General features: G+C 45.4%; 1 non-coding gene across 1 annotated transcript; it reads right to left on the bottom strand.

Moving 5' to 3' along the window:
* Positions 1-204: 204 nt before the first annotated feature.
* TRNAK-CUU (transfer RNA lysine (anticodon CUU)) lies at positions 205-277 on the bottom strand. Its single transcript has one exon. It is a non-coding gene; the product is annotated as a tRNA-Lys (tRNA).
* Between the last annotated feature and the right edge of the window lie 20,483 nt (positions 278-20,760).

Genomic DNA, 20,760 nt, shown 5'->3' with positions numbered 1-20,760 from the left:
ATATTTTTCTAGATCGGTAACCTTTAACTGTGTATTTATAATATGAAATCGTTTTCTAGTTTTACTATTCCTTTTTAACGTGTTCAAACTACGTGTTTTAGTAGTTTTTAATGTGTTGAATTGTTTGAAAATAAGAACCTCCGGAATGAGGTCAATTACTACCGTTAGTGAGAACTGACAGTAAATGGGAGAAAAGAAAACAAGCGCCCAACGTGGGGCTCGAACCCACGACCCTGGGATTAAGAGTCCCATGCTCTACCGACTGAGCTAGCCGGGCAGCTGAGAAACTAGTACTTTCCTAGGTCTTTTCAAAGTAATGAGATTATTTTGATTTGTTTCAAGACTTACATTTTGCATTTGATTTTTTTTCCTCGTAGTTTTTTTTGGTAAAGTTTTTGTGATTTTTAAAAAACTATTCTTAAAATTGTGTTTCATTTCTGATTTTGTGCGCAAACTTTTATCTTTTAATAAAAATGTATAAACGGCCCTCTAGCGGCGAGCGGTAAAGCGGGCTGAGGCCGGCGATCCCCAACTCCCGCCGAGAGAACGGAAGTGAGCGTGGGGCGCCTCCGGTTTATCTGCCAGCAGAGTGCTCACTCGCTGCCGCTCAGCGGACTGAGAATGTTCTCCACACCTGTGTGGCCAACTACAACAGCTGGCTCAGAAGGAGCGTCCTGCGTACCTTCTAGAAAAGGTCAGCATCCAAAGCACAGCTGTAGATCTGGCCTCCCTTTCGCAGCCCGGGTGCTGCTTTGAGGTTTCTGACATTTCTCTGTGGCACGGCATTGGTTCCCCTAAGCAGTGCCCCGTTGTTCACGTAATAGGAGATTATTAAAAAGCTAATGCAGTGTCAGAAATTAATTGAATTTATTATGGTGTTTGTTCACGCACAGAAGTAAAAGATAAAGACATTTATCCTGTAGTATATAATAGCACCTCTATGTAGGAAAGGAACTTTGTTTCAAGTCTTTCACCACTAAAACGAAAAAAATTAAAGATTTGTCCTGCTTTTCTAGTAGAAATGTAGTTGCCAGTAACCAAATAGTCCCAGCTGATGAGGGAGTGTTCTACTGTAGGGTGAGGGGAAAATATAAGATGAGAAAAAGCATAAATTGGAAAACCCTTATAAATTATTTTTTAATAATGATTTTTACTTTTTCCATTATAGCTGGTTTACAGTGTTCTGTCAATTTTCCACTGTACAGCAAGATGACCCAGTTACACATACATGTATATATTCTTTTTTCTCACATTATCATGTTCTATCATAAGTGACTAGATATAATTCCCAGGGCTATACAGCAGGATCTCATTGCTTATCCGTTCCAAAGGCAATAGTTTGCATCTGCTCACCCCAAATTCCCAATCCATCCCATTCCTTCCCCCTCCCCCTTGGCAATGACGAGTCTGTTCTCCAAGTCCATGATTTTCTTTTCTGTGGAAAAGTTCATTTATGCCTTATATTAGAGTCCAGATATAAGTGATATGTGGTATTTGTCTTTCTCTGACTGACTTCACTTAGTATGGGAGTCCCTAGTTCCATCCATCTTCCTGCAAATGGCATTATTTTGTTCCTTTTTATGGCTGAGTAGTTTTCCATTGTGTATATGTACCACATTGTCTTAATCCAATCATCTGTCAATGGACATTTTAGGTTGTTACCATGTCTTGGCTATTGTGAATAGTGCTGCAGTGAACATACGGGTACATGTGTCTTTTTCAAGAAAAGTTTTGTCCGGATATATGCCCAAGAGTGAGATTGTTGGGGAAACCCTTATGAATTAGGGTTAAATCCTTATGTGAATAGTTGACAGGGGTCACAGAAGGTCAGAGCAGCACTACACAGGTTACTTCCTAGATGCAGGGGACAATTTAACTGTAACTGTATAATGGAGGTATCAGATTGTGACCACCCTAACTGAGAAATTAATCTGAGTTTTGCTAGTGGTTCACTAATCTTCAACAAGATTGTGTGTCTTCAATGGTGATATAATCTGAAGTGCAAGAGATCAATTGTAATTATTTATTCTAGCCAAAAAATGTTTTACATGGATCTATTAATCATTAGATTTTAATTCCAGTTTATAGGAAATGAAGAGAGATGAGGAACCAGATGAATGACACAAGGAAGCAATAACACAAAATTAGAAAATGGGAAATTCTGCAGGACAACAGTCCAGTGTCTTTAAACAAATGAGTATTGTGTTTGTAAAAATGACTTTTGTTAGATTGAAAGAGACAATACAGGGGCCATGATAATCATTTGCAATAGGTGATCCTGGATTGGATACCATTCTGGATTGTGGTTGTTTCTTTTTTAATTGTGGTTACCTAAACATAACAAAATTTACTATTTTAACCATTTTTAAGTGTTTTTAATGACATTAGTACATTCACATTGTTATGCAACAATCACTACCATCCAACCTCAGAACTATTTTTTTTAGGGCTGCATCTGCAGCAGGTGGAGGTTCCCAGGCTAGGGGTCAATCCAAGCTGCAGCTGCCAGCCTACACCACAGCCACAGCAATGTGGGATCTGAGCCACATCTGCGACCTGCACCACAGCTCATGGCAAGGCCAGATCTTTAACCCATTGAGCAAGGCCAGGGATTGAACCTGCATCCTCATGGATACCAGTTGGGTTCGTTAACCACTGTGCCACAACAGAAACTCCAAAACTATTTTATATTCCCAAACTGAACCTCTGTACCCATTCAATGGTATCCTGTTCTCCCTTCAGCCCCCAGTAACCCCCATTCTACTCTATGTGCCTCATGTAAGTGAAATCACACAGTATTTATCTTTTTGTGTCTAGCTTATTTCACTTAGCATAATGTCTTCAACAAGTACATCCATGTTATAGAATGTATCAGACTTTTCTTTCTTTTTAAGGCTGAACAAATGTTCCATTTCATGAATATACCACATTTTGTTTATCCATTCATTCACTAATGGGCATTTGGGTTGCTTCCCCCTTTTGGCTATTGTATGTAATGCTGCTCTGAATGTTGGTGTACAAATATCTTTTTGATTCCCTGCTTTTAGTTCTTTTGGGTGTAATCCAGAAATGGAATTGCTGGATCGTATGGTTATTCCGTGTGTAATCTTTTTGAGGAAGTTCTTTCAGAATTTTAACCTCGATGTAAGTCACCTCTCTAATGTGGGTCTCTGTTTCTTCATCTGCAAAATGTGAGTGGGTGGGGAGAGACGAGATGAGAGTAAGAGGGAAGGCTAAGACAAGGAAGAGCTCAAGAGGGTCTCTAAGGAGCTCACGAATTAATGACCATCTAGACCCCTGGACAAAAGTCCCCTCCCTAGAATCTCACTGAATAAGGAGAAAAGCTTTTCTTATTCTCAAGAGGCACAATTTGATTTCTACTAGATGATGGGCCTGGGGAGGCATAGAGGTAAAGGATGGAGGACAGGTAGCCAAGACTGCACGGGCTGGTGGCACAGCTGGGGTCCCTCTGCGTCACACCATCTCAACCCAGCATTTCCTTCTCCCCTCCTTCAACATCTCAGTTTGCCTGTCTGTGTTCAGAGAGAAGGCTGTCAAGCCAGGGCCTAGGCCAACCTGACACAAAAGCACTTGAAATTTTAGTAAGGAAATTTCCTTAAAAGGAACTGTGCACATCTTCCAGTGTCACCATGGAGACGGCTGAGATGAGCACTGTCAAGACCCAGTATAGCTTCCCTCCTCCCTCTGGGTACCAGCTGAAGTTAAATCTCAATCCTCAGTGATCTGGGAAGATCTTTGCAGCCAGCACGATCTTTCTGCCTCAGGATGAAGCCCAGAGTACAGACTCCTTAACAAAGCCTGTCCTGCCTGACCTTGTTTCAACCTCTCTCTTTGGCCTTGATTGCCCACCCCACCCAACCTACAGCAGATGCGCCAACTACAGTGGACTAGAAAGAACAAAGCGGAGTTCCTTTCGTGGCTCAGTGGTTAATGAATCCGACTAGGAACCATGAGGTTGCGGGTTTGATCCCTGGCCTTGCTCAGTGGGTTAAGGATCTGTTGTTGCCGTGAGCTGTGGTGTATGTCGCAGACAGGGCTTGGATCTGGTGTTGCTGTGGCCCTGGTATAGGCTGGTGGCCACAGCTCTGATTAGACCCCTGGCCTGGGAACCTCCATATGCCCCCAGTGCGGGCCTAGAAAAGGCAAAAAGACAAAGAGAGGGAAAAAAAAAGGACAAAGCCATGGACTTTCAAGCTTCTAGGATGCCAAGTGCACTTCTTCTAAATATTTAAGTTGAAAATAAATGTTTGCTTCTGGCATCTTATCAGTGTGTTTAGTGATGGCATATATACACAACTTGCTTTGGAGAAAAGTCAAATGCCTGAGCAATGTCTAATGACTAAGATGCCCTTAGGAATATAAGACCTGGAGATGAGGGGCTTCCCGCTGCCCCTTGTGTGCGGCTCTGATTCCTGCCCTTGATTTGCTCTGTGAGGTCAGGCAAATCTCTTTCCCACTCTGGGCCCCAGTTTCTTCACCTACATAACAAGGGGACAGCTACTCAAGGACCTTGCAAGGCTGTCTCTCCTCTGAGTTCCTATGCTTCTTTGATCTTCCCTGAGACCAGCTGGTTGACTCAGGACGACTCCCACACCCTTCCCACTCAGGACCCAAATGGCATCCCTGCAGGTTGAAGGGACAGAAAGGAAATTGTGATCCCTCTGTGTTCACAATGGTGCCATTGTACCCAGCAGAGCCTCCTTATTCTTTTCAGCGCAATCTCCCAGTCTTCCAGATCAATATCCATTTCCCAGCCATGAAAGGGGTGGGCAGCAGGGCTCATTAATGCTGTGGGCTCATTAAAGAGCATTTAGCAAGTACTTAATAGTAATAGCTGCCATTTGTGGAGTCTCCACTCTGTGAAGTGCCTCCTGGTTCCCAAAGGACCTTTAGCTAAGTTAAAGACTTGTCTAAGACCACACAGCCAACTAGTAGAAGAGCTGAGCCTGACGCACACCTGTGGTGCAAACATGCCATAACTACTTCCTCTTGTATCCTTTCTCATTTGCTGTCACCCAGGCATTTTCTAAAGTACTGTGTGTGTGTTAACTCATTTCACCCTCATAACAATTCTGGTGGGAAAGTGTTGTTATTATCATCATAAGGATAAAGAAACTGAGGCACAGAGTAGTTAAGTAACTTGCTCAAGGACACACAGCTAATGAATCTGTATGATTAGCCTGCTCAACATGGCTGTTCTCCTGCTCTCTGTATATCCTCTTGACCAGTTCCTGTTCATGCACATGACCATCCAATCCTTGTAACCATAGGGCTTAATCAGTAACTACCTCTGTGCTGGCCCCCTGCCCCAGCTGCTGCTTTCCCTGGTAACGGATGAGCTCAAACTGATGTCAGTCCTGCCCCTGCCTCCAATAAATGATAGTCTCCTTCTCTCTCAAGGAGCAAAGATTGCTGCCATGACCTTCTGCTATACGTGGTGATTTGTGGCTCCTGGACCTTTTGCTTCCAGTCAGATAAGAATTCCACATCATTGATGTCTGCGTTGCTCCCTACCGGCTCTTCCTTCAGTCTTGCAGCTGGGTAGTGACAAGACTTGCAGGCGTAGGGTGCAGCCCGACATGTCGTAGAGTTGGAACTTGGATAAGGCAGTCTGGCTCCAGCACCTACGCTTTTGCCATTATGCACCAGTCAGCTAACAAATTCTTAAATCTGACCTTTCATTTTCTGCGGTTTACGAAGCATTTCTTGGTGGGTTGAAAAGGGATTAAAGTATAGTTGAAAGAGCTCTGGTGCCCAAGTCTGATATCCACTGGGACTACGGGATCAGGCAGATGAATGAAGGGGCTAAGGAGGCCTTTGAGATTAGAGGTCTGATCCAAAGGGGCAGCCCCTGCCAGGCATGCAGGCCCAGCACCCCCAGATCTTCCAACTTTATTTAAAAAGGAACCAGAAATCTGGACTTTAAGCAAAAATGCCTGATTTTCAATGTTGACAATTAACTTTTTTACAATGCCAAATTGTGCTGGCTGAACAAATGCCACCTGTGGGTCACTTGTAACCTGCAGGCTTCTAGTCTTCACACTCAGGAGTAGACTGAGTCAGACCCCCTAACTTCCCAGGATTGGTGAAGTGGTGGGGACAGGCCTTCCTGCTCTCCTGCCTTCTCAGGCACCGTGGGGGAGAGGCTCCTGCCACCAGGGCTGAGAGCAGATGTCCCAGCCCTCTCCATCAAACATATCCCCTCTTGGACCAGAACCCCCCACCTGAGACCCCAGTCCTCAGGGAATTAGCATGTGATTTGGTGGGTCAGACCAGGATGCGAGGCTCAGTTGGAACTCTTGCTCCCCAGAGACTGTGCTCTGTCTCCCTAGGACTGCAGCTGTGGGGGGAAGGGCTGCTCCAGCTATGCCCTTCTCCAGCCGTGCCACACACAGTGCCCTGGGCCCAAGAAAACAGGCACATGAGACACTTTGATGTTCTTGGGGCAGGGGGCAGGACACTGGCATGATGTATCTTCGACCTTCCAGCTCCCTTAATCCTTTTGGGAGACAATTCATTTCATGAAGCATTAGCGCTGGAAGTTGCCCAATTGCTCATTTACGAAGGAGGAAATAGATCCCCATAGGGCCATTTTAGAATCTCAGACTTGAACAGATATTTGTACATCATGGTTCATAGCAGCATTATTCACAATAGCCAAAGGATGCTCCATTGCCTAGCAACGGATCAACGGATAAATGAAATATAGTCCATGCATATAATGGAATAGTATTCAGTCATAAAAAGGAGTGAGATTTTGACATATGCTACAACATAGATGGGCCTTAAAAATCATGCCAAATGAAATAAGCCAGACACAATATTGTAAATATTGCATGATTCCACTTATATGAAATACCTAGAATAGTCAAATTAATAGAGATGGAAAGTAGAATAGAGGTTACCAGGAGCTGGGGGAAGAAGGAAAGGGAGTATTGTGTAATGAGTATGGAGTTCGGTTGGGGATGATGAAAAAGTTCAGGTATAGCAGTCTTAAGAGTTATACAACACTGTGAATTTATCGTCATTTATGCTTACAAATGGTCAAAGTGGTAAATATTATGTTATATATATTTTTACCAGAATAAAAAATATTTGAAACACACTACACTTATTACTGGAGTCCCCACCCAAACACAATATCAAACATTTTAACATTTTAGGAAACTGTATAAGTTCCCTTGTGGCACAGTGGGTTAAGAATCTGTCATTGTTGGAGTTCCCATCGTGGCTCAGTAGTTAACAAATCCGACTAGGAACCATGAGGTTTTGATTTTGATCCCTGGCCTCACTCAGTGGGTTAAGGATCTGGTGTTGCCGTGAGCTGTGCTGTAGGTTACAGACGTGGTTTGGATCCCGCGTGGCTGTGGCTGTGGCATAGGCCAGCGGCTACACCTCCGATTAGACCCCTAGCCTGGGAACCTCCATATGCCGTGGGTGGGGCCCTAAAAAGACGGAAAAAAAAAGAATCTGGCATTGTGTAGTTCCCATCATGGCGCAGTGGAAATGAATCTGATTAGTAACCATGAGATTGTGGGTTCAAACCCTGGTCTCACTCGTTGGGTTAAGGATCTGGCATTGCTGTGAGCTGTGGTTTAGGTCACAGACGTGGCTTGGATCTTGCTGTGGCTGTGGCATAGGCTGGCAGCTGTAGCTCTGATTCAACCCCCAGCCTGGGAACCTCCATGTGCCACAAGTGCAGCCCTAAAAAGCAAAAAAAAAAAAAAAAAAAAAAAAAATTAAAAAAAAGGAAAACGTGTGAGTTGAGGAAGGCAAGGATTTCTGTTTCTGGCTGTGTTGTACTATGTTGTAGCAGATAGCTGTCTTGCCAAGATCTATTAGGAAAGCTGGATAAAACACAAAAAGCATCTGTGATAAAAGACAGAATAGTAGTTACATTTTGGGGAAGTAGTGATGGGAGAGAGCATGAGAGGGCCTTCAGGGATGTTGGTCATGTTTTCTTTCTTGCTTTGGGTGTGGTTTCCTGAGTGTGTTCACTCTGTGAACATTGAGTTAAACATTTATGATGTTTGTGGGGTTTTTTATGTTAACATTATACTTTAATACAAAAGTTTATCGAAGACTCTATCTGTGGAGTTCCTGTTGCGGCCCAGCGGGTTAAGAACCCAACTAGTATCCATGAGGATTCGGGTTCGATCCCTGGCCTTGCTTAGTGGGTTAAAGGGTCTGGTATTGCTGTGAGCTGTGGTGTAGATCTCTGGTGGCTTGGATATGGCATTTCTGTGGCTGTGGGGTAGGCTGGCAGTTGTAGCTCCAATTGTACCCCTAGCCTGGGAACTTCCATATGCTGTAGGTGCAGCCCTAAAAAGACCAAAAAAAAAAAAAATCCTATCTGAGTTGACTTGATGTAGTATTATGCCTTTAGACTTTTATGCAGTCATGCATTAATGCATAAGGGTTTTTTTGTTTTGGTTTTGTTTTGTTTTCTGGTTTTTTGGTTTTGGTTTTTAATTTTTTTTTTTGGCCACGCCCATGGCATGGGAAATACTTGAGCCAGGGATGAAACCTGCACCACACCAGTGACCCAAGCCACACCGGTGACAACAGAGTCCTTAACTACTTGGCCACCAGGGAACTCCCATAAGCTTTTTAAAAAATATTTTTACAAGCCCTTGGCACTGTGTCTAAAGGAAAAAAATGTCCCTGGTCTAGAGAAGTGATGGAGAGGGCACATGCTTCTCTCAGAAGGTTGGACTGGACAGACCTAGGACTAGAATTCAGAGCTCCCTCAGGCCACACTCTGTCATTTTCTCCCAAGAGCCACATGGTTGAATGTGGCAGACATAGCAAAGCTAGCACAGTTCAGGGAGAAGAGCAAATAGACCCCATCTGCCATCCTCCCTGCCCCCAAACAATGTTGCTTTGTACTGTTGCTCAAGCCACACCTCCTCTTACACTTACAGAATCCTAATATCTAAAACTTATTTCGTTACTTAAATCTTTGTTGGACTATTTTGTGTTAATTACTATGCTAAAAACTGGAAATATACTTCCTTTTCTGGCAATACGGTAGAGTAGACAGCTTGAAAAACATCCCTTGATGCCAGAACTTTAAAAATGCTGGAATATATATCCTTTAAAATTCATGGCTGAGCTGGGGAAGCAAAGCCTAGGGCCAGGGCAAAAGCGTAGTCGAGGAACAAGACTGGAATCTCCAAAATATCATACTCTCAGTGAAAGGGTAACTAAGAAAAATTTTAGTTTTTTTCTTAGGCAGAGAGCAAGGAAATGTGCCCTTTTTGGGGGCCACTTCCACAGCATGCGGAAGTTCCCAGGCCAGGGATTGAAATGTCCTTTTCTTTCTTTCTTTTCTTTCTTTTTTTTTTTTTTTTTTTTTGCTTTTAAGGGCTGCATCCACAGCATATATAAGTTCCTAGGCTAGACTAGGGGTTGAATCAGAGCTGCAGCTGCCAGCCTACACCACAGTCACAGCAATGATAGATCTGAGCCATGTCTGCAACCTATTCTGCAGCTCATGGCAGTACTGGATACCTAATCATTGAGTGAGGCCAGGGATCCAACCCACCTCCTCATGGATACTAATCAGATTCATTTCCACTGCATCACAACGGGAACTCTAGGAAATGTCCTTTTTAAATCTTAACTGTGGACAGAGTGAGGGAAGGTCTCCTCTGGAGAATTCATAATGATAGTATGGCTTTCCCCATGGTTTGGGGGCCTAAAGTATATACCTCATGTGCTAAACATATGGTCCAAGACAATCCAATCTTTCAATTTTAACTGGCAGAGCAAATGCAAATCTCTCTGGAGAAGAGCACCCTCAATCCAGATTGCAAGGAATTCCTCCATGTGAAGTGTCTCTGAAATGAGCTTGCCATCAGAAATGACATAATACAGGGCATAGAAAGTGCATCTTAAGTTAAAAATCAGGAGACACAAATAATAGCTGAACCATGCCTACAAACACTTAAGCTTTTATAAGATACAAAGTATAAAACAATTATGTTTAATATATTTAAAGACATAAAAACCTACCTGAAAGTATGAGTGAGGAATGAAAGATTATCAAAGACAAGCTAGAAAAAGAAAAAAATAGAACACTTATAAAAGATAAAAGAACGAGTCTATGAGGAGTTAGACAGCAAATTAAAAACAGCTAAATAGAGAATGAGTGAACTGGAAGATAGGTCTGAGGAAATTATCCAGAATATAGTTCCAAGAAGGAAATGATGGAAAATATAATAAAGAGATTCTGAAATAGGGAGGATAGAGTGAGAGGTGTAACCAACATCTGATCAGTGTTCCAGAAGATGTAAAGAGAAAATGGGAGAGAAGCAATACATGAAGGTATCACTATAAACATTTTTCGGACTCTATCACAGATACGAAGTCCTCAGGTTCAGGAAGATTATCAGGTTGGATCAAAAATAAAATCTAGCCATAATTGTTTATAAGACATACACCTAAAATAGGCGCAAAAAAAGGATACACCAGGCAAATACTAATCAAAAGAAAGCTGATGAGTCTATATTAAAACCAAAAAGAAAAAAAAAGACTGTAAGAAATTAAAAGATTACTAGGCATTAGGATTATAGTGATGGAATAGACAGGCCATCATCCCATGGGTATTCGAATATAGAAGGGGAGACCTGTAATAGACACATATGGAAGGAAGGGCGGGAGGAAGAAAGGGAGAAAGAGAAAGAAGGAAAAAGAGAAAGAAAAAGAAAAAAAGGAAAGGAAAGGAAAGTCAATGAGTGATCTTTTGAAAGAGCAAAACAAACAAAAACCTGTAAAAGCAAATGTGGCAGGAACATCCACTTTAGAGGTCAGATAAAAACTTTTTTTTTTTTTGGCCACTCCCATGGCACGCAGACATTCTCAGCCCAAGACTGAACCTGTGCCACAGCAGCAACCCAAGCCACAGCAGTGACAATGCTATGTCCTTAACCTGCTGAGGCACTAGGGAATTCCAGAACAGAACTTTTGGAAGAAGTGCTATTCTAGCAGACACCTGAAGGTTGCCATCTGGAGCATGGGGTGGGGACAGAGTATCCTGAAGAGTCAGAGTTAATTCTAAGAATAAGAGCTCTGAGTTTGGGAGAACTGATTATTGGAAGAGAAGGTTGTTGGGAAGAAGATTAGAGTGGCTGTGGCTGGGGAGTGAGGATGAATAATCCTTTTCCTTCCCTATAGAACCACTGATTGTCATCATCCAACCTTTGCTGTTCTGGGAGTTGAGAGCGTAGCCTTTTCTTTTGGAACAATGGTAAGAAGTTAAACACGAGCTCACGCAGGGAAGCCTGTATTGGAGAGAGGTCATCCCATTAGTCCCAAGAACTGTAGAGCCTCTGAGCTGCTTTTTGTCCAAATCATCCTTGCCATCAGGGCCTTGAGCATCCTCAGCTCATGGGCTGCCTGGGCCTGAGTCACCCCTACAGGTACCTTAGGGATGAGGGCTTGCCTGGCTCGTCCCATCAGGCAGGGCAGTCCTGGTCTCTAGGCCAGTTTGTTTTGATAAAAGGGGCTGGGGTCTCTTGGCTACTTTCAGGAAGGAGTCGAATTGGAAGAGAGATTTGCTGCCCTGGAAGGAGGAAGTCAGAGTTGGGATCCAGGGAGGGAGATGGACATCCTGGCCCTCAGCCCTTCTTTCCCTTAAGACGGTGGTGCCACTGGGGGCTAAACAGCAGACCAGCAAATACCACCCTGGGGCCAGCACTTTTCCTGGAAGAGAATGGCAAGGGTCAGAGTCCTCATCCAGTGTCAGTACCTCCCTCATATATTAATTTATTAAACAAACATTCATTAAATGCTGCATTTATTAATGCCTCCTGTGTGCCTAGCACCATCAGGTTCGGGCACCTAAACTCAAAGAATTAAGACCTGGAAAGAGCCTTGGAAATCACTAACTCTGATCTGCTTATCTCATGGACAGGGAGCCAGAGAGAAAAGGGCCTTTCTTATGCCGCACAGCAAATGGGGAGCAGACTTGGGAGCAGGTCCTAGGTTTCCTGCTGCCCAGGCCTGTGCCCTTTTCGCTAGCCCCAGCCCTCTGTCTACTCCATCTCCATTCAGCCACGTCCAGTTTCCTCTCTTGTTATGTAATTGTAGCTCTCTATTTGGAAAATGTGAGTGCCTTTCAGAACTTCAGGTCCGGTCTTTTTTTTTTTTTTTTTTGTCGTTTTTAGGGCCGCACCCGCGACATATGGAGGTTCCCAGTGTAGGGGTCCAATTGAACCTGTAGCCTCCGGCCTACACCACAGCCACAGCAGTGCAGGATCTGAGCCATGTCTGCAGCCTACACCACAGCTCATGGCAATGCAGGATCCTTAACCCACTGAGCGAGGCCAGGGATCAAGTCCTCATGGATGCTAGTTGGGTTCGTTAACCACTGAGCCACATTGGGAACTCCCTGATCTGAAAACTTAAGGAGAAAATATGCTCTGGATGGAAACATAAATATTTAACAGCCGAGTTTTAAAGTTTTTTTGAAGTATAGTCGGTTTACAATATTGTATTAGTTTCAGGTGTACAGCACAGTGATTAAGTTTTTATATATATATTCTCTTTCAGATTCTTTTTCCTTATAGGTTATTACTATGCTATGCAGTGAGTTCTTGTCAGTTATCTCATTTATATTCAGTAGTGTGTATATGTTAATCCCAACCTCCTAATTTATGCCTGCCCTCCAAATTTCCCCTTTGGTAACCACATCTGTAGGTCTCTTTCTGCTTTGTGGATAAGTTCATTTGTATCTTTTTTTTTTTTTTTTAAGATTCCACATATAGGTGATATTATGTTATTTGTCTTTGGCTTACTTCACTTAGTGTGATAATCTTTAGGTCCATCTATGTTGTTGCTGCAAATGGCACTACTTTGTTCCTTTTTATGGCTGAGTAGTTTTCCACTGTAGGTATGTGCCACATCTTCTTTATCCCTTCTTTTGTCAATAGACATTTGCTTCCGTGTCTCATCTACCTTAGTGCTGCAGTGAACATTGGGGTGCATATATCTTTAAATTTTCATCCACAGAGAATTCAAATGTCTTCACAGACCCCCGGCTGACTTCCCTAAACCTTGGAGGAAGGAACAGACTTGACCCAGAGCCATCAGGGACTGGAGGAAACAGTAGCAACCTTTTATTGAGTGCTTAGTGTATGCTAAGGAATTTCTAGTCATTTCTCCTTTACTTCTCAGAGCAGCTCAACCAGGCAGACAGAAGCATTTCCCACTTCACACATGGGGAAACCAAGCCTCAGAATGATATGGAAATTTGCTCAAGGTCACAGAGAGTTAGGGCCAGAGCTGTCTGGATCCTCCCCCCAAACTACAAAGCAACAGAAAGACACGCCAGCACATTGCTAAACAGAATCTCTCAGAATACATACCATGTGGATCCTGGCATTTATCAAAAGAAATGTTTATAGAGATCGAAGTTAAACAGCTCCAAGAGAGCTTTTAAATTGTCTTTTGCACAATAGAGCAAAGCAGCCGAGGACTGGCCAAGCTGGAGACGCAGAGGAAGTGCTCATGGCAAGCAAGGCCTAGACAGTGTTAGTGTTCCAGCCCCCTTCGGTTCCCCATGCCCACCCTGCTCCCAGGCTGAGCCGTCAGTCCTGATGGGACCAAGTGACAAGCTGCAGCAGATATCTACTTTTTTCATTTTTTCCCTAGACGCTCTCTGGGAGACTCTGTAAACAGAGAGGAGAGAGAAACCATGACCTACAAGGGGAGGATGATCACCAGTCAGTTTGCCTAGTCTTTTTTTTTGTCTTTTTTTTTTGCCATTTTCTTGGGCCGCTCCTGCGGCATATGGAGGTTCCCAGGCTAGAGGTCGAATTGGAGCTGTAACCACCGGCCTACGCCAGAGCCACAGCAATGCCAGATCCAAGCCGAGTCTGTAACCTACACCACAGCTCACGGCAACACCAAATCCTTAACCCACTGAGCAAGGCCAGGGATCGAACCCACAACCTCATGGTTCCTAGTTGGATTCGTTAACCACTGAGCCATGACGGGAACTCCAGCCTAGTCTTTTTTTTTTAATTTCTTTTCTGGACCCACAACATGAGGAAGTTCCCAGCCCAGGAATCCAATCCACGTCACAGCAGTGAAATGCCAGGGAACTCCTGCCTAGTCTTCATGGTGAAAGTTCTGGGGAGTTCCCGTCATGGTGCAGTGGAAACTAATCCCACTGGGAACCATGAGGTTGTGGGTTCGATCTCTGGCCTTGCTCAGTGGGTTAAGGATCCAGCATTGCCGTGAGCTGTCGTGTAGGTCAAAGATGTGGCTTGGATCTGGCATTGCGTGGCTGTGGTGTAGGCTGGCAGCTGTAGCTCATATTTGACCTCTAGCCTGGGAACATCCACATGTGTGTGGAGGTGTGGCCCTAACAAGCAAAAAATAAAAAAATAAATAAAAATAAAACCTGAGAATTATCTATAAAAAAAGAAAGAAAGAAAGTTCAGCTACCAGGAAACCAGCAAAGTGCATGTTGCTCACCGTGCGACAGGGTGGCCTGCTTTCCTCCCAGGACCTTGTCACACTGAGAAAGCCAGGCTGTGACATGAGCTCTCTAGGTGACCTTGGACAGTGGCCTCCTTTCCCTGGACCTCAGTTTACTCATCTCTAAATCAGAGGCTTAGCTAGGACCTCTGAGGAGGGTGTTTCTAGCTTACGCATTCCTCAGTTTATGAATATATGTCTTGCTGACCAAATTAACAGCATCTTTCGGTCCCCATATTGCCACCTCCCTTGGGGCAGTGCTGAGAAACCAACTGCAATAATCCAAGGTGACAACTGGATCCCTGCTGGAGTGACTGTTCCCCACCCCACACCCTTCATCTGTTCATAGGTATGTCAATTAGGAGGTGATTATGCATCTTACCTGCAGCAGAAGAGCACCTAAAATGGGGCCCACTCCACCCTCTGGGAATTGAAAGTGGGTTTACGGATTCCTGCTTCCTTGACTTTTTGATTTAATTTTATTTTATTACTTAATGAATTTTATTACATTTATAGTTGTACAGTGATCATCACAACCCAATTTTATAGCATTTCCATCCCAAACCCCCAGTGTATTCCCCCACCCCCTCAACCCATCTCATTGGGAAACCATAGGTTTTTCAAAGTCTGTGAGTCAGTATCTGTTCTGCAAAGAAGTTCATTGTGTCCCTTTTTTAGATTCCACATGTCAGTGATAGCATTTGATGCTAGTGTCTCACTGTCTGACTATCGTCACTTAGCATGATAATTTCTAGGTCCATCCATGTTGCTGTGAATGCTGTTATTTCTTTCCTTTTCATGGCTAAGTAATCTTCCATTGTGTATATGTACCACATCTTTATCCACTCCTCTGTCGATGGGCATTTAGGTTGTTTCCATGTCTTGGCTATTATGTACAGTTTTGCAGTGAACATTGGAGTACATGTATCTTTTCGAGTCATGGTTTTCTCTGGATAGACGCCCAGGAGTGGGATTGCTGGATCAAATGGTAATTCTATTTTTAGTTTTCTGAGGAATCTCTGTACTATTTTCCACAGTGGTTGCACCAATTTACATTCCCACCAACAAGGTAACACCCTTTCCAGCACTTATTGTTTGTAGACTTTTTGAGGATGGCCATTCTGGCTACTTGACATTTTAATCAGTGTGTTAGGGGCAGGGAAACTTGAAATGGAAGGGTCTAAAGTCAGGGCCACAGGCATTTCCATTTCAGCAAAGAATCTTCCAGCACGTACACTTGGCCAGAGGCTATCTTGAGGGTGACACAGTTCAGAGGAGCAAGGGCTCTGGCTTGGAGGAGCACCTGCTCAGCCCAGCAAGAGGGCCATACTCATAAGGGACTGAACTCAGGGTGTCCTGAGGGTCCTCAGGAAGTAGGGGAAGCTGGAGTGGAAGGTTGGATGGCATGACTTATCAGTGCAAACCCGGAAGGTTGGATGGCATGACTTATCAGCGCAAACCTGCCATAACTAGAGGGCCAGAACTGTTCTTTCAACCAGGCCCAAATAACTGTCTGTGGTCCTTGAATGCTTTAACAGAGGTGACTGAAAATGCTTTGAGAGGTGGGGAAGGAAGGGCAAGGGCTTCTGACTCAGGATGTTTGGAGGCCAGGGGGCAGTGGGCAGGCCAGCAGAGCAGCACAGCACAGAATCAGCAAGGGCTGTGGGTGCACAAGCAAACATCCCATCCAGAGGGGCTGACACCCCAGGCAGAGGGGGACAGCGTGAATGGATTTGCGTGGGGTCCAGGGTCCAGAGAAGGCTGGAAGGGAGCTTATGGTGCAGGGACAGGATTCTGGGATTCTAGGGCTTCACCTTGTAAATTTTTGCTTCTCACCCTGGGGTTTTCCATGGTGCCACATGGGGTATGTTGGGAGCACCAGTCACTTGAGGATAGGGACATTATTTTTATTGTGGAATAAATATGGATTTAGTATGGAGCAGACTGCAAACTGGATGAAGTTGAAGATAAAACTCAATGTTTTAAGGAACACTTCACTTACAACTGAATGCAGAGCCTTTGAGGCTATTTCAGTGGAGAAGTTTTGGGGGAGGGCTGCCAGGCAGCAGGGACCCAGAGAAGGGTTTAAAAAAGCAGACAAGTGGCAAGATCAGCTTTGTGGCTTATGGCCCAGAGGAGTATGGGGCTGCAGACTTTAGCCAAGGGTGACACTTCTCCCCAGCCCTCCTCCTCAGGCAAACTCAGCCTGCAGGATATCGGCTTTAGTTCCCTAGGGCTGCTGTAATGAATCGGCACATAGGGTGCTTAAAACAACAAAAATTTGGGCATGTGGCTCAGCAGGTTAAGAACCTGACATAATATGAGGTCAATCCCTGGCCTTGCTTAGTGGGTTAAGGATCTGGCATTGCTGAAAGCTGTGGTTTAGGTTTGCAGATGTGGCTTGGATCTGACATGGCTGTGGCTGTGGCTGTGACATAGGCCAGCAGCTGCAGCTGCACTTCCACCCCTAGCCTGGAAACCTCCATATGCCACAGGTGCGACCCTAAAAAGCAAACAAACAAACAAAACCCAGAAATTTATTCTCTCATAGTTCTGGAGGCTAGAAGTCTGAGATCATGGTGTCAGCAGGGCCCTGCTCCTTTGGGAGGCGTCACTCTAGTCATCTCCATCTTCATACACTGTTCTCCTGTCTGTAGGTCTCTCTGTCTGCATGTGACCTTCTTGTAAGGACATCAATCATTGGATTAAGGGCCAGCCTGATCCAGGATGATTTCATCTTAACTTGAGTCCATCTGCAAGGATCCTATTTCCAAATAATGTTACATTTACAGGTACCAGGGTTGGATGTCAATATGTCTTTTTGGGAGTTCCCACTGTGACACAGTGGGTTAATGATCCAGCTTGTCTCTGTGGAGGTGCAGGTTTGATCCCCGGCCTCGCACAGTGGGTTAAAGATCTGGAGTTGCTGCAGCTGTGGTGTAGGTCACAGCTCTGACTCAGATTTAGTTCCTGGCCTAGGAACTTCCATATGCCGTGGGTGCACCAAAAAAGGAAAAAAAAAAAAAGTATATATGTATATATCTTTCGGGAGAACACAACTCAATCCATTTCGGCATCTGCTTTCAAATATGGTTGTTAGCCTTGAAGGTCATGCTGTCTATAACCAATCCCCAACCACAATGACTCTGGATGCTCTTATCCCCACAAACTCTTGCTCCTCCAACACCCCATCTTTCCTCCATGTTCAGCCTCCACTGCTCTCCTGGCTCCTTCCCACCTGTATCTAAATGACCACCAGTTTCCCTTATAGCCTTATAGCCCTTGTGACTTCCTGGCTTCTTGCCTCTATCACAAGCCACTTTTTTTTTTTTTTTGGCTTTTTAGGGCCGCATTGGCGGCATATGGAGGTTCCCAGGCTGGGGGCTAATTGGAGCTGCAGCTGCCGGTCTACACCACAGCCACAGCAACACAGGATCTGAGTTGCGTCTGGGACCTGCACCACAGGTCATGGCAACGCCGGATCCTTAATCCACTGAGTGAGGCCAGGGATTGAACCTGCAACCCATGGTTACTGGTTGGATTCATTTCTGATGTGCCGCAATGGGAACTCCCATCACAGGCCACTTTGAAAGAGCTGTCCACATTTTCAGTTTCTAGCTTCTCCCTCTCCCCTCTAGCTGCTAGAATCTGACTTTCTTCAGCCAGCCTCTTCCATCTCTCAGGAGTTGGAATTCAGCCAAGGGCAGCCTTGCATAGTTCAATGGTCAGCCTTCATTTCTCGTACAATGTCTTGAAGTGTCTGCTTTAGCCCAAGGCCACCCTCCTTTGCAAACTCCACACCTACAAAGGCTTCTGGAATAGTTACCCTCTCAGTTCCTATTAAGATAAAAGAGATGTTGTGGAAGGCAGTGAGCCCTGAGCTGCCTCCACATTCACTCATATAATTTCTGCCTTTTTCCCCCCTCTTTATGGCTGCCCTGTGGCACATGGAGTTCCATGGTCAGGGATCAGATCCGAGATGCAGTTGCGACCTAAGCTGTAGCTGCAACAACACTGGATCCTTAACCCACTGTTCCAGGCTGGGGATCAAACCTGCATCCCAGTGTTTCAAGATGCCGCCAATCCTGTTGCATCACAGTGGGAACTCCTCATTTCTGTCTTGCTTAACTCCAGTCTGATAACTCATAGTAGAGGCAGGCAGGGGGGCAGGCCTGGGATGATGTCAGCTCTGTTGCTGATTGACTCTATGCCACTTGTCTACATGGAGCCTCAGTTTGCTCCTCCATGAAATGGGCATAATGTGACTTGGCTCCCAAGGATGCTGTGAGAATGAATGGAGATGATGACCTAAAGGAGGTCTGGAGAATGTAATAGATTGGACAAAGGTGGGTTCCAGAAAAGGCCCAGGCTAGCTGGCCCAGTCCACAGGACCTTGGATTTTAGGAGTGGTCTCCTGGAATGCACAAGAGGCTTTGGAAGACTCTGCTCAGGCTGAGGGAAGGGGGAAAGAGACGAAAGACCACCTCATACACAGGCAAACAGGAGAGCGAAGGCCTGCGCAGCAGTGCTCACGCAGTCAGCGGGCATTTATTGACAACCTACTGTATAAGCAATACAAGCACACCTCAGACAAGGATATCTACAATTTGTAACTGAAGAAGAAATGCAGACCTACTAAGCATTGAGTTTGCTGTCCTTCATGGGCAGAGCACTGTGTAGGGGACCAGGGAGTCCTGTGTGCCCTCCCTCATCCTCCAGGGTGGGCAGAGGAGCTGCAGGAATGTCAGCAGAGTGGAGAACTAAGAGCCAAAACAGACAGAGAAGGGGCTTGGGGCACACAAGGGAGGGGTGCAGAGTCAACACAAGGGTCTCCAGAACGTTCACAGAGTAGGCTGGGGTTGAGGAGAGATCTAGAACATCTTCCTGGGGTTCCAACCCTTGGAAGAAGGCTCTGTGGAGGCCCTGGGAGTGAGGGGACTTGGAAGAGAAAGAAAAGCTCTGCTGCCCCTCTGTCTTTTCTTTTTCTTTTTCTTTTTTTTTTTTTTGTCTTTTTGCCTTTTCTAGGGCTGCTCCTGCGGCATATGGAGCTTCCCAGGCTAAGGGGTCCAATCGGAGCTGTAGCCGCCAGCCTACACCAGAGCCACAGCAACTCAGGATCCGAGCCGTGTCTGCGACCTATACCACAGCTCACGGCAACGCCGGATCCTTAACCCACTGAGCAAGGGCAGGGATCGAACCTGCAACCTCATGGTTCCTAGTCAGATTCGTTGACCACTGTGCCACGACGGGAACTCCTGCTCCTCTGTCTTAAAGGGAAGAGAGGAAGGTGGCCTGGGTCAGGAGGGACTAGACCAGTTGGGCTGTGTGACTCAGGGTGGGGTGCAGAGAGGCAACTTGCCCTCCTCAGGGAAGAATTCAGCAGGAAAGCTTGCTGAGGCTGAGGTGCCAGGGCCCTGCTGCTATAAAGGCCAGTGGGTTGGGAGTTCCCAATATGGTATAGCGGGCTAAGAATATGACTGCAGCAGCTTTGACTGCTGCAGAGGCATGGGCTTGATCCCTGGCCCAGTGCCATAGGTTAAAGGATGTGGCTTGGGTCACAGCTGTGGCTCAGATTCAATCCCTGGCCTGGGATTTCCACGTGCTGTGAAAATGGGCGGGGGGGTGGGGTGGGCAGTGGGTCATTTCTGTAAGCTGAGGATGCCTTTCAACCAGCCAGCCACAACCTCCTGGCACAGGGTCCACGGCTGTACATCTCTGCCCACTTGGAGCGGTTTCAGAGGTCTGAGTAATCCCTCATCCCTCTCCCCTATGTGCCATTTAGGGGGCTGGGATGTGCTGGGATCACGACAGTATCAGATGTCCTCAGGATTCATCCAGGCCATCTGTCCCCCCTCCTCCCCTCCTCTCTAGCATCTGACACCGCAGCCAATCCAGCATCCGTTCACCCATTCAGAGCACCTCTTCTTCTGCAAGCGCTTGGCTCCTCTGTCCCCTCTGTGCCCAGGACACAAGTTGTCATTTGGCCTCTTTGAGCATTTTAACATCTTTCTTGGCATAAGGCAGATTAGCCAATAGTGGTTAAGAGTTTGGGCATTGAGGAGTTCCGTCATGGGTCAGTGGTTAAAGAATCTGACTAGCATCCATGAGGACACAGGTTTGATCCCTGACCTCACTCAGTGGGTTAAGGATCTGGCGTTGCTATGGCTGTGGTGTTGACCCCTAGCCTGGGAACCTCCATATGCCACGGGTGCAGACCTAAAAAGCAAAAAAAATTTTCCTTTTTTTTTTTAG

This window comes from Phacochoerus africanus, chromosome 9 (genome assembly GCF_016906955.1).
Source record: "Phacochoerus africanus isolate WHEZ1 chromosome 9, ROS_Pafr_v1, whole genome shotgun sequence".
Lineage (NCBI taxonomy): Eukaryota > Metazoa > Chordata > Mammalia > Artiodactyla > Suidae > Phacochoerus > Phacochoerus africanus.
This window is presented reverse-complemented; position numbering and strand designations above follow the sequence as displayed.